Here is a 15,198-nt window from a genome sequence, read left to right on the forward strand (position 1 = left end):
GTATTTACAGTTTGAAGTGGATCACAGACCAACACTAACGCCACATTGGGTCTGAACAGCAGCGGGTCCGCAACTGACGACCTGCATCCATCGTCAAGCACAAACAGGGCAGGCAGGGGAATTGAGGGTGTGCAACTTACATTTTCTATTCAATAAATAAAATACATTTTTAGCAAAGATTGGCCTACATTTGCATCTTTACAGAAAACTTGTTTTTTGTAAAGATGCTGCATTTTGCTATGCTGCATTTTTTTAAACAGAAATATGTGCTTTGGAAATAGCAATTTGGATTAAATATGCATTGTTTTGCCTACTACTCAATATGGTACAAATGCTCAGATTGCTCAGATTTTCCAACTTCATGTGAAGAAGCACAATGATTTTCGGCACTGGATATTTCATGATTTGGATTTAGCCCATTTTCAATTAGACATACACAGACCAAAGTATGTGGAGTGTGGACACCTGCTCATTGAACATCTCATTCCAAAATCATGGGCATTAATATGGAGTTGGTTCCCCCTTTGCTGCTATAACAGCCTCCACTCTTCTGGGAAGGCTTTCCACTACATGTTGGAACATTGCTGCAGGGACTGGCTTCCATTCAGCCACAAGAGCATTAGTGAGGTCGGGCACTGATGATGCGCGATTAGGCCTGGCTTGCAGTTGGCGTTCCAAAAGTGCTCAATGGGGTTGAGTTCAGGGCTCTGTGCAGGCCAGTCAAGTTCTTCCACAACGATCACAACAAATCATTTCTGTATGGACCTCACTTTGTGCACAGGGCCACAAAGTTGGAAGCACAGGATTTTCTAGAATGTCATTGTATGCTGTAGTGTTATGATTTCCCTTCACTGGAACTAAGGGGCTTATCCTGAACCATGAAAAACAGCCCCAAACAATTATTCCTTCTCCACCAAACTTTACAGTTGGCACTACGCATTGGGGCAGATGGCGTTCTCCTGGCATCCGCCAAACCCAGATTCCATCAGACTGCCAGATGGTGAAGCGTAATTCATCACTCCAGAGAACACGTTTCCACTGCTCCAATGATGGTGAGCTTTAAACCACTCCAGCCGACGCTTGGCATTGCACATTGTGATCTTGGGCTTCCGAAGAACAGTTTAATATTGCTTCCAGAGGCAGTTTGGAACTCGGTAGTGAGCGTTGCAACCGAGAACGCGCTACACACTTCAGCACTCGGCAGTCCCATTCTGTGAGCTTGTGTGGCCTACCACTTCACAGCTGACGTTTCCACTTCACAATAACAGCACTTACAGCTGACCGGGGCAGCTCTAGCAGGGCAGATATTTTACAAATTGACCTGTTAGAAAGGTGGCTTCCTATGATGGTGCCACATTGAAAGTCACTGAGCTCTTCAGTAAGGCCATTCTACTGCCAATGTTTGTCTATAGGGATTGCATGACCGTGTGCTCGATTTTATACACCTGTCAGCAACTGTTATGCTGAAATAGCCAAATCCACTAATTTGAAGGGGTGTCCACATACTTTTGTATGAAATATTCTACCTTTCCCTGACTCAGTCTGTAATACATACATGTTTCAAGCAGACCATCATAATCCCTGTTCCTAAGAACGCCAAGGTGCTCATCACTTAGCTCACCTACCTATGCAACTGGATTCTGGAATTCCTGACGAGCCGCCCCCAGGTGGTGAGGGTGGGCAACAACACATCCACCACTCTGACCCTTAACACGGGCCCCTCAGGGGTTTGTGCTTAGTCCCCTCCTGTACTCCCTGTTCACCCACGACTGCATGGCAGCGCACAACTCCAACACCATCATTAAGTTCGCTAACGACACAACGGTGGTTGTCCTGATCACTGAAAACAATGAGCCTATAGTGGAGCGTGTCGAAAGCTTCAAGTTCCTCTGTGTCCACATCACTAAGGTGTTATCATGGTCCACACACACCAACACAGACGTGAAGAAGGCAGGAGGCTGAAATGACTCGGAATGGGCCCTCAAATCCTTAAAAAGTTCTACAGCTGCATTCCTTGTATTATTATTTTCCTTTTATTTCTTTTTGTTTCTCTCTGCATCATTGGGAAGGTCCCATAAGTAGGCATTTCACTGTTAGTCTACACCTGTTGTTTAAGAAGCATGTGACAAATGCAATTTCATTTGATTTTGATCAGAGAGGAAGTGGGAAATACTGATAGATTCGAATGATGTCCATAATATAAAGATATTTGTGAATGTATTTCTGTAGAGAGAGACACCTGTTTGCTTTAAGTGGGAGTCTTGATTAAAATGGAGAGGGTGTGTAGGAGCAGAGGAGGGGGTGAAAGAAAGGGTCACACGCTAGTCTTCAAACCCATTTTTCTTAAGACTCAGTGAAGCGTCAGAAAGAAAGTCCTAACCCGGAGCGTCTTCTCCAAATGAGATGTCATTTTTTGTAGGTGCACATTCTGCTCTGACGTTAACATGAAAGCCAGGTAAGATTTACTCCTCCACACTGGCAGAGATGTTGAGACAATGTCAACTCACAGAAGTCGTGCTGTGGCTTTTCTATAACTCTTGTCGGTGTTTGTCAGTGTGTGTTGATGGACGTGTTTAACTTTTCTTGTGGTGAACAGAAGTCCCCACAAGAATAGTAAACAAACAAACATTTGACCAACTGGGGACATTTTGTTGGTCCCCACAAGGTCAAATGCTATTTCTATGGGGTTAAGGTTAGAGTTAGTGTTGGGGTTAAGGTTAGAGTTAGTGTTGGGGTTAGGTTAGTGTTAGGGTTAGGTTTAGAATTATGTTAAGGTTACATGGTTACATTAAGGTTACAATGGTTACATTAGTCATTGCCTAAGCAGTAACTGTTTTCTAAAGCTTGATGTACAGATGAAGCCTTATTTTTCCAAGCTGATGAAATGCTCATAAAATACCGGAGAACAGGACTGATTTTTTTGCAGGTATCTATGCAAATGACCCATAACCTACTTGTACAATACACTTCCTTTTCAGCCTGCATTACCAGGTATTGACTAGGAATCTGTACACGAGTACAACAATGCTCATATTTTTCCTCACTAGGATCAATGGATTGATAGTATTTTCTGTTATTCAAAAGCTACCTACATTATAAACGATCTAACAGACTCAAATCATCCATGTTCACTTTGCTTTTGCTTTCTCTTAAGGGAATGTGCTTTTACTGCAATCATATATACAGGTTCGAGTCGTCCCCTGTATCTCATTTTGTGAACACAGTGTATTGGCATTGAATGTCTTTCCAGTCATTCTCAATAGCGTCCCCATCTTTGCGAACACTCTAAGTAAAAATGTCTGTTATTTGGTTTACAACCATTACACCCATCCATTCTGGAACATGGGAGAGAGGGCTTAGCGGGAATCTCATGGGTGTGAATGTCAGTTACTGAATTGTTACGGTTACATGAGCCTGCCTCCGAGTCTATTCCGATAGGAACTGCGTTCCACATAATGACACCAATTTTTTTTCAAATGACTGCTGTAAATTGCCCATGTGCAATTGTAACTTGCAGTTTATTCCAACTTAAAATCAGGTCCCTCGCAGTGTGGGGTAAAACCTAAGCAATTCTATTAGTAGTCTCCTCTTTTTTGAAGAGCTATTGAGATGAAACTACAATGGTGAAATAACGATAACACTTTCATACTTTTCGGACAGTCTTTCATAAGTCACCCTGGTTAGGGGAAATCTACTGTACAAAGTGTGTTGGGTTAGTGCTCTCTCACTCTTTCTCTCTATATCTCGCTCACACTCTCTCGCTCTCTTTCTCTCCAGGTATAAAGAGCAGAGGATTTCAAATTACATGGATGTTATTACATGGATGGCTGCCTTATTGAGCACCATTGACCGAGGGAAGGAGGGAGGCCTTTTCACAGGTGGAGACAAAGTTCATTAAAATTCCTCCAAGGCTGAGAATTCAATAATCCCCCTACCAGCTCCCGATGAGCTCGCTTGATTATGAACATTCATTAGAGTGTATTATCTCCCTCTCTTTTTCTCCATCTCTGGCTTTGTTTAGGGCTTTCTAGGCTTGGAGTAACCATCTTATCAGACACGTTGAAGGTTTTAGATGTGAAATCAGAATACAGTATGCAGAATAAATTAATTTACAATCCTTTCCTTATAGTTACAGTATCTCTTGGGGTACGTTGAAGAGTGTTACATATAACCTACCTACATAGGCCATAGCCTGAACCTATGTTACCTTACATACATACCCAGAATTCTTTCTTTGGTTGATCTGCCATTCATAACCATTGCTCACCAGCAATCCCTTGCAGAATGTACTTAGCAGTCAATTACTAGTCTATTACTGTGTAATTACAGAGGTTATGCCGCTGAAATGTACTCTGCTGTCGGACCATACAGGGGAGGGCTGGATACACAGGTGGTGTCCATGGTGTGTAAAGAACAGATTTTGACACACTAACTGTGTCCAAATACCTGTACTTGCGTTCCAAATATTAGGCTTTTTGGATATGCAAAAATATTATGTTTTATAGTATGCAAAATTGTTATAATTGAGTAAGATGTTTCATCTGGTAGAATTCGCTGCATGCTATTGAGGTACAGAATCTTCTTTTCAGGCGAACATGCTTTTGACAACACCTGATAATCAGGTAAGGGGACTGTACCAAAATGAAGGAATGGCGGGAAACAACGCATTGTTCATTATATGATGCATTCTCAGTATGGTTGGGCTTAGTATGTTAATATTGCTTAGTGCATACATTTTAATGATGGGGTGTGGTGCGATTATGTAGATTATGAAGTGTGCCCAGCACTGGGATTGAACCTACGATGCTCAGCCGTAGCTCACGGTTTAGGCCTGTCCTCAACTCCATCCCCATCACCTTAGCTCAGTGGTTTCCAAACCTTTTTTGGTTACTGTACCACCTACTGAATTTTGCTCTGCCTGGAGTACCCCTGAAGTTCCCACTCATGTGCATTTTACCAGGAAGCCTATTGTCTCATGAGTCTTCTCAAGTATACCTTGTGCGTAGGCCAAGTACCCCCAGGGGTCCTAGTATCCCTGGTTGGGAACCCCTGCCCTAGCTCATCACGAGCCTACTAGATCAGTGGTTCCCAACCAGGGGTACTAGGACCTGGGGGTACTATCTAAAGTGGATACTTGAGAAGACTCAAGAGATCATCGGGAAACTAAAATGCACATGAGGGGGTTCTTCAGTTGTACTCCGAGCAGAGCAAAATTATATTGGTGGTACAGTAACCGAAAAGGTTGGGAAAAACTGTACTAGATGGTCAAAGGCACTCGCATTGACCCTGGTGGACAGTTGGAAATTACCATGGAAAGAAAATGCCACAACCGTTACAAAATGTCTGGACAGCACATGAGTTTGTTTATTTATTTATTTTTATTTTTACAGGGACAGTGCACATTAATCAACATTTCAGTAAAAGTGCTGGTTTTAGCCAACCGGCTAATTTTCAACCGCAGTCCCTGGGCAGGTTATTAAAAACAATTACAATATAGACAATAGCAACATAGAACAAGCAAGACATAGCATACAGACAGAGCAACATAGGACAAGCAAGACGTAGCATACAGACAGAGCAGCATAAAACAAAAAGCAGCAAGACAAAATTCATAAAAGCAACAAAGTGTTTCCACACCTCACAAGCTACAGACAACAGACAACATGGAGTGGCAACACACAGCTAGGGACCATGTTCACAAATCTGATTGACCTTTAGCCATGTCTTCAAGCATTTGGTGAAAGTGTGATATGTGGTGCAGTTATGTGTGTCTGATGGCAGTGTATTCCAGACATGGGAAGCTCTCACAGAGAATGCAGATTTACTAAAGGTGCTTTTCCTTAGGGGAACAATACAGTCACCTCTCATGGCAGACCTTGTGGATCTGCTGCCATATGTCTGGGTTTTCTGTTTAACAAAAATATTGAGTGGAGGGGGAGCCAGGCCATTGAGGATCTTGAATACAAGACATGCGTCGGTGTATTGCACAAGATTTTCCCAACTCAAGAGCTCATGCTTTCTAAGGATGTGACAATGATGATGGCTATTGGGCTTCCTATCAAGCACTTTGAGAGCCTGTTTGTAGACAGACTGAATAGGTTTTAATGTTATACAGCAAGCTTGGGCCCAACTAGTCAAGCAGTATGTTAAGTGGGGGAGTATCATAGATTTGAAGTACAGTTTTGCTACCTCTATAGTCAAACAATTTCGTATAAATCGGAAATTAGCTAGGTTGAATTTGGTTATTTGAATTACCTTTTTCACATGCTTTTTAAAAGAGAGGTTGGAATCAAGTATGATGCCAAGGTACTTAAAATCGGATACCACCTGGAGCTTCTCCCCTGACACATAGACATCTGGCTCAGTAGCATCTGTTGCCCTCTTTGTGAAGAACATGCAAACAGTTTTTTTCACATTGAGATGCAAACACGAGTCACTGAGCCACTTTGTAACCTGGACCATTACAGTAGTGAGTTCTTGTGCAGCTTGTTGTTTGCTCTTTGCATGCACATATATCACTGTATCATCTGCATACATTTGAACTTCAGACCCAGTACAGACAGAAGGCAGATCATTAATGTACAGGCTGAACAGGAGGGGCCCCAGTATTGACCCTTGGGGCACGCCCACATCATAGCTACGAGTGAGGTTGGGTTTGCTTCACTGTTCCATCCAGCCAATGCTGACTTGTTCACCGATGGCTGTTAATAATATGATTACAACAACACAGCAATTGCCCTGAGAGTAAGCAGAAATGCAAGTTGATTTGACACTCTATTGAAAGGAATTATGTATTTTGCTAGCTCATTTAAACTTGTCACACACATGGGTGCCACCACCCACCCACCACCACTTGCCAGGCAGATTGTGACAAATGCTTTTTTCCCCAGAGGAAATCATTTAAATCATGCAGAGACCAAGCACATCAACAACAACACAACAGCATGTCAACGCTGTAATGGTAATTAAATAGATTGGAAACATTAGATGTGCTCGTCTAGTGGGGTAAGACAAACGACTCTGACTTGTCAGGGAAGGCTGAGGAGCAATAATCACTCACACACATTTACACACACATACACAATCAATCAGTGTCATAATGACTCCCTAACTTGCAGTAAGTCGCTCTGGACTTGTCACTGTGTAAGTGTGGTACCACATTGTAACAGTTATAGCCTAATAAGGTGTAACATAGTTAACATAGTCATAGTTACCATTTGATCCACATAAGAAAATATATTCCTTTAAAATTCAAGTATACAAACATATAGTAAAAATAAACTATGTCTAAAACAACTCAATGTTATATGCCCACTTTCAATTTTGAGTTTATATCCAATTAAATTAACCATTTAATATATCAGTGCCTTGAATTTGTCCTCTGATGTGACATTACAATTCATGATAATATAAAGGTTTAATGATTGCCAAACAGACAATTATTGAGTTACTTCTGTCTTTAAATTAGTAAGAATTTTCGGCAATTTCAAATAAGCGCAATAGAGATTGCATCGTCTGTGGATCTATTGGTGAGGTATGCAAATTGGAGTGTGTCTAGGTTTTCTGGGATAATGGTGTTGATGTGAGCCATGACCAGCCTTTCAAAGCACTTCATGGCTATGGGTCAGTAGTCATTTAGGCAGGTTACCTTAGTGTTCTTGGGCACAGGTACTATAGTGGTCAACTATAGTGGTCAGCTGGTATTACTGACTCAGAAGTGAAGACACTTGGTCAGCGGTGTAGTACAATTTGATCTTAGTCCTGTATTGATGCTTTTCCTGTTTGATGGTTCGTCGGAGGACATTTCTCATAAGCTTCTGGGTTAGTGTCCAGCTCCTTGAGAGCGGCAGCTCTAGCCTTTAGATCAGTGCGGATGTTGCCTGTAATCCATGTCTTCTGGTTGGGGTATGTACGTACAGTCACTGTGGGGATGACTTCGATTGGTCAGCGAATGCTCACTGTACATGTCCTGGTAATCCGTCTGGCCCCACAGCCTTGTGAATGTTGACCTGTTTAAAGGTCTTACTCACATCGGCTGCGGAGAGCGTGATCACACAGTCTCCCGGAACAGCTGCGGCTCTCATGCATGTTTCAGTGTTATTTGCCTCGAAGCAAGCATAGAAGTAGTTTAGCTCGTCTGGTAGGCTCGGGTCACTGGGCAGCTCTCGGCTATGCTTCCCTTTGTCATCTGTAATGGTTTGCAAGCCCTGCCACATCTGACGAGCATCAGAGCCGGTGTAGTACAATTCGATCTTAGTCCTGTATTGACGCTTTTCCTGTTTGATGGTTCGTCGGAGGGCATAGCAGGATTTCTTATAAAATTCTGGGTTAGTGTCCCGCTCCTTGAAAGCGGCAGCTCTAGCCTTTAGCTCAGTGGGGATGTTGCCTGTAAATCCATGTCTTCTGGTTGGGGTATGTACGTACAGTCACTGTGGGGATGACTTCATCGATGCACTTATTGATGAAGCCAACGACTGATGTGGTACTCCTCAATGCCATCGGAGGAATATTCCAGTCTGTTCTATCAAAATAGTCCTGTAGTTTAGCATATGCTTCATCTGACCACTTTTAGTCACCAGTCACTGGTGCCTTCTGCTTAAATTTTTGCTTGTATAATCAGGAATAAGGAGGATAGAATTATGATCAGATTTGCCAAATGGAGGACGAGAGAGCTTTGTATGCCCCTCTGTGTGTGGAGTAAAGGTGATCCAGAGTTTTTTTCCCTCTGGTTGCACATTTAACATGCTGATAGAAATTTGGTCAAATGGATTTAAGTTTCCCTGCATTAAATTCTCTGGCTACTAGGATCACCGCCTCTGGGTGAGTGTTTTCATGTTTGCTTATGGCGGAATGCAGCTCCTTCAATGCTGTCTTAGTGCCATTCTCTGACTGGTGGTATGTAAACAGCTACAAAAAATACAGATGAAAACTCTCTAGGTAGATAGTGTGGTCTATAGCTTATCATGAGATATTCTACCTCAGACGAGCAATAGTTCAAGACTTCCTTAGATATTGTGCACCAGCTGGTTTATTCGATCACCTACGAATTCTCAGAAGGCAGCCCGCCCTCTGGCCCCTTTTTCTCTGCCTCCTCTTCAAGCAAATCATGGGGATCTGGGCCTGTTCCTGAGAAAGCAGTATGTCATTTGCGTTGGGCTCGCCAGACTCATTACAGGAAAAAAGGGATTCTGCCAGTCTGTGGTGAGTAATCGCAGTCCTGATATCCAGAACTTTTTTTTCGGTCATAAGAGACGGTAGCGGCAACAAAATAAATTATTATAAACAAACATGTAAAACGTCAGCCTTCTTCTCTGGCGCCATTGGGTAAGATTCACAGTCATTTCCCGAAACCTAAATAAAAATAAACTATCTTGCTCATTATATAATCAGGAGTTGGAACCGGTTCAGGAAAAAGAACCGAAACAGAACCAAAAACCGTAACAGATTTTATTTTTCAAGGTACAGAAACGGAACAGAGAAGGTAAGTGAACCACACTGTTCCAGAACAGAACCGTTATTTTAAAAGTATAGGATTCGGTTAATAACATTTTTTTACATTCCAGGCATTTTTCTAGTCTTACAAAAAAATGCAACAAATCGCCTATGCTGAAAGCCCTCATTCTGTCACTCAGAAACCTATTCCAGTGTCTGCCTGCAAGCTGAAAATCTTTGCCAGTGTGTATGTGTTTAGGCTACCTGCCCCTCCCCCTTGAAAAGCAGAGGCTACTGTACTAACAATACTAGCTTGAGTCAGAAGATACGGAAACAGAGTTTTAAGTTGGCTAGAGAAGAATGGATGAACTTTTAATGCTAGTTAAGGATACTATAGGCCTAGTTGTCACATTTCACATTGGATTTATTAACTACAAAAGGTAAGAGATGTTTTTAATTTGGTGCCACTCTGCACACACAAGCTTGTTAGCTAGCTAGCTCAAAGGACATTCCAAGTTCTTCCATAGAAACCATTCCTCCTAGGTATAATTCTGTGGACCTAATTCAGATTATACATGTCATAACAAGATGCCCAGTGCTTCAAGCCTCCTCCTCAACCCTCTCTTGTTCTCTCCCCACCCGCAAAATTTCAGTCGCATCTTGCGCCATAGGCTACACTTGTCTGTCCATCATGTATGTAAACAACTAGCTTGCCTGCTCCATCCGCACTGATTGGTGAAGTCATTTAATGAGCTAAATGTAAAAACCTGTTGATGTCACGGGTTAAAACATTTGCAGAAAGGAGCTATATAAACCGTTACTTTTGGGGGGGTTCGAACTGGCTCAAAACCTTATTTTGCTGGTCAGAATAGTGGAATGGAATGCAAAAAATAGTGGTACTACCTCCCCGAATAGGGAGTGTATTATTTTTTTCACGGAACAGAAATGGAACAGGGAACGTAAGTGAACCGTACTGTTCCACAACAGAACCGTTATTTTCTAATCATAGGATCCATTTAATAACGTTATTTTCAGAAAAAAATATTCTAGTCCTACAAAAAAACGCAACAAAGCGTCTATGCAAAGCCCTCATTCTGTCACTCAAAAACCTATTCCAGTGTCTGCCTGCAAGCTGAAAATATTTGCCAGTGTGTGTGTGTGTGTTTAGGCTACCTGCCCCCACAATTATTCAAGTAACATTGGAGCAATCATTGAAACCATAAAATATTGAATGAGTCATTCACAGTTTCATTGTGCCAACCATGTGTACGAAGACGTGCATGGCTTAATCTTTGGGACTAGAATATGGCAGGATCAACCAGGTAGAGCAGGGGGGGAACAGTCTCCAAAAGAAGCACGGCTGATGAGGGCCCCTCCAACGAGTGAAACTGGTAGGGCAGACAGAGAGGGACCAAGGGGATGGATGGTCTAATGCACAGCCCCTTCTCATAATCCGCCTGCACCATCACTAGAGCCAGATAATAGAACCAGAACCTCCCCAGGCGGCAGAAACAGACCTAGAGGTAACTGGCGGAATGGTCATCTGCAAGGAGTGAGAACCAGGCGTGGTAGAATAAATAAATATTGCACTCAGAATCACTTAAAAGGATAAAAATTGCAATAGGATACAAATTGGTCTAATGCAAATAAGAGTTATTTGATTAAAAATAAGTCTAAAAAGTTCATTATAGAAGTTTATTAATTGGTTACGTTCCCCGGAGTGACAGCTATTTCCTCTGGTGTGACTCTATCTTAATTTCACACCAAGGTAACAAAGCTGTCTCACCATTGGAAATCTCAAGCTGTATGGCCCATGTTGGAACTTATTGTCAACAGTAAGCCTTCCATATGTTTTCACCACTACATTGCTTTTTATACTTCAATTGTCAAAAAAACATTTATTATATTCATATATACATTCAAAAGGTGTCCCACCAAAAGACTAAGAAACTGACCCATGGTTGGGCAATGGCAGAGAAGTGAAACATTTTGATAAATATTTCTGATACTTCCAATCTGATCAGGTCATGTGTTCCAGCCATGGCTCCTGTACTTCCTCATTGCAAGAGAACTCTTCACAGAATTTTGTCACACCAAGTTTGTTTTTGCTTTTAGGGACAAAATTTAATCAGAACTTTGGAAATGTAATGAATAGACTTGGGGACTATTGTTTCTTGAAATAAACTGTGTTATTATTCAACGAGTAGGTGAAGGGAATTGTCTTAGAATTTTCATGAATTTACTTAAATCCAAAGTTCCACAACCTTACCTGGGACAGTCCGACATTGGACAATTGTCATGTTCGGGTCGAAATTGTAAGAAAACAAATGATACGCTGCATGAATTTACTTATGATCCAAGTTAAGAAACTAAGCTTTTGGTATTATATCACAATTTTAGCTCATTTAAGTTAAAGTTACATTTGTGTTTGCCATCATGGACAAAAAAAATGGACGTCACGTCAACTACAAACAATCAGCTGTTGTAATGACTGTTCATGTATGATATGCATCTTGATGTATGACGTTGCAGAGGTATGAATGGAATTTTGGCTGTTTGTTATGTTACATGTAATTTAGTAGGATAGGCTATGACATGAGTTCTCCATTGACCATGACCAAAACACAGAGAACCCATATAAGCTCATTGTTATGACCTTATTATGACGTACAGGTCTTCAGTTTCATGACCAAACAAATACAGAGAACCCTTTGATTATTATGAAAGTATTTACTTCATTAGGATAGCCAATTTGTATCCTGGATGCAGTTTATCACAGTGCCATCCGTTTTGTTACTAAAGCACCTTATACCACCCACCACTGTGACCTGTATGCTCTAGTCGGCTGGCCCTCGCTACATGTTCGTCGCCAGACGCACTGGCTCCAGGTCATCTACAAGTCTATGCTAGGTAAAGCTCCGCCTTATCTCAGTTCACTGGTCACGATGGCAACACCCACCCGTAGCACACGCTCCAGCAGGTGTATCTCACTGATCATCCCTAAAGCCAAAACCTAATTTGGCCGCCTTTCCTTCCAGTTCTCTGCTGCCTGCAACTGGAACGAATTGCAAAAATCTCTGAAGTTGGAGACTTTTATCTCCCTCACCAACTTTAATCATCTGATATCTGAGCAGCTAACCGATCGCTGCAGCTGTACATAGTCCATTGGTATATAGCCCACCCAATTTACCTACCTCAGCCCCATACTGTTTTTATTTTATTTACTTTTCTGCTCTTTTGCACACCAGTGTCTCTACCTGCACATGTTCATCTGATCATTTATCACTCCAGTGTTAATTTGCTAAATTGTAATTATTCACTCCTATGGCCTATTTATTGCCTACCTCCTCATGCCTTTTGCACACAATGTATATACAGTGGGGCAAAAAAGTATTTAGTCAGCCACCAATTGTGCAAGTTCTCCCACTTAAAAAGATGAGAGAGTCCTGTCATTTTCATCATAGGTACACTTCAACTATGACAGACAAAATTAGAAAAAAACAACCATAAAATCACATTTAATCACATTTATTTTATTTATTTATTTGCAAATTATGGTGGAAAATAAGTATTTGGTCACCTACAAACAAGCAATATTTCTGGCTTTCACAGACCTGTAACTTCTTCTTTAAGAGGCTCCTCTGTCCTCCACTCGTTACCTGTATTAATGGCACCTGTTTGAACTTGTTATCAGTATAAAAGGCACCTGTCCACAACCTCAAACAGTCACACTCCAAACTCCACTATGGCCAAGACCAAAGAGCTGTCAAAGGACACCAGAAACAAAATTGTAGACCTGCACCAGGCTTGGAAGACTGAATCTGCAATAGGTAAGCAGCTTGGTTTGAAGAAATCAACTGTGGGAGCAATTATTAGGAAATGGAAGACATACAAGACCACTTATAATCTCCCTCGATCTGGGGGTCCACACAAGAACGTTGAGCAAAAATCCCAGAACCACACGGGGGGACCTAGTGAATGACCTGCAGAGAGCTGGGACCAAAGTAACAAAGCCTACCATCAGCAAGGGCATTGAAGATGAAACGTGGCTGGGTCTTTCCGCATGACAATGATCCCAAACACACTGCCCGGGCAACGAAGAAGTGGCTTCGTAAGAAGCATTTCAAGGCCCTGGAGTGGCCTAGCCAGTCTCCAGATCTCAACCCCATAGAAAATCTTTGGAGGGAGTTGAAAGTCTGTGTTGCCCAGCAACAGCCCCAAAACATCACTGCTCTAGAGGAGATCTGCATGGAGGAATGGGCCAAAATACCAGCAACAGTGTGTGAAAACCTTGTGAAGACTTACAGAAAACGCTTGACCTCTGTCGTTGCCAACAAAGGGAAAATTAACAAAGTATTGAGAAACTTTTGTTATTGACCAAATACTTATTTTCCACCATAATTTGCAAATAAATTCATAAGAAATCCTACAATGTGATTTTCTGGATTGTTTTTCTCATTTTGTCATAGTTGAAGTGTACCTATGATGAAAATTACAGACCTCTCTCATCTTTTTAAGTGGGAGAACTTGCACAATTGGTGGCTGACTAAATAGTTTTTTGCCCCACTGTAGATTCCTTTTTTTTCCTACTATGTTATTGACTTGTTTATTGTTTGTTGTTTACTCCATGTGTAACTCTGTGTTGTCTGTTCACACTGCTATGCTTTATCTTGGCCAGGTCGCAGTTGCAAATGAGAACTTGTTCTCAACTAGCCTACCTGGTTAAATAAAGGTGAAATAAAAATGTAAAAAATAAAAAAGTCTTGGAAGACCAGGCTTCTTACTTTTCCAGTTTAAAAGCCAGGGTATGGCAGAGTCAGGATGGAAACTAATAAAACGCTGCCACTTAACAAATAAATCAAGCGTTTCACATGAAAGGAGTTCCAAAGAGACGTTAGGCTACAAAAACTTTGTCCAACATGGTAGGCAAAAAGACATGAACAAAACAAGGAAAAAAACTAAACCGAAACGGAACAAAATCCCTCTCCTGAGGGGAACGTCAAACGTGAGCCACTGTTTCCATTCTAACTCGAAATCAAAACTTGACGTTTGCCAGATTTCCAATCGACGAGCAAACGACAGGATTTTGGAAGGCTGGCAACGCAAAACTGTTGTTAGGAAGACAGGAATACAATCATAGAAGTACTGTGGGAAATGCTTGCCTAGATATGGAGCAGGCTCTGAGTATATCCTGGGAGAGCAAGGGCCTGATAAAATATCTGCTTCATTATTTATACTGGAGATCAGTTGCTATATCACCGGAATAATAACACACCACTGTCTCAGGCTGTGTGTGTGCGTGTGTATGTGTGTACTCCCTGTTCTGTCCTGTCTACATAATGAACCACACCATAGACACATCCTGTGAATCCAGCCCTCCCAGTGGTTTCCTAACCATCTCGACTTGAAGCACCTAAACCACCTGATTCAAGACACCAATCAGCACCTACATCCCTGAAAGTCCCCATTGGTCAACAACCTGTTGCATCCCCCAAAGACCAACTTATCAGCTTTCTACAACCTCGGGGAGCTCAGTTTGCTCAGTATGAGTGAAATTCAATAATTCGTTGGCAGACACAAAGAATGATCATTGTTCAGGCAGACAATGTTGTTTGCTTTTTCTACTGTTTCGTGAAGTACAAGATTGGAAGGACCTCCGGGAGCGCAGCAATATCATATGGAGTTACAGAGCAGCCCAGACAAGGCTAATTGATTAGCTTTCTCTGCAGAAAATCTATAGTCTCTATAATTGAAAAGTTAATCTGA

Source organism: Oncorhynchus kisutch, linkage group LG7, assembly GCF_002021735.2.
Source record: "Oncorhynchus kisutch isolate 150728-3 linkage group LG7, Okis_V2, whole genome shotgun sequence".
NCBI lineage: Eukaryota > Metazoa > Chordata > Actinopteri > Salmoniformes > Salmonidae > Oncorhynchus > Oncorhynchus kisutch.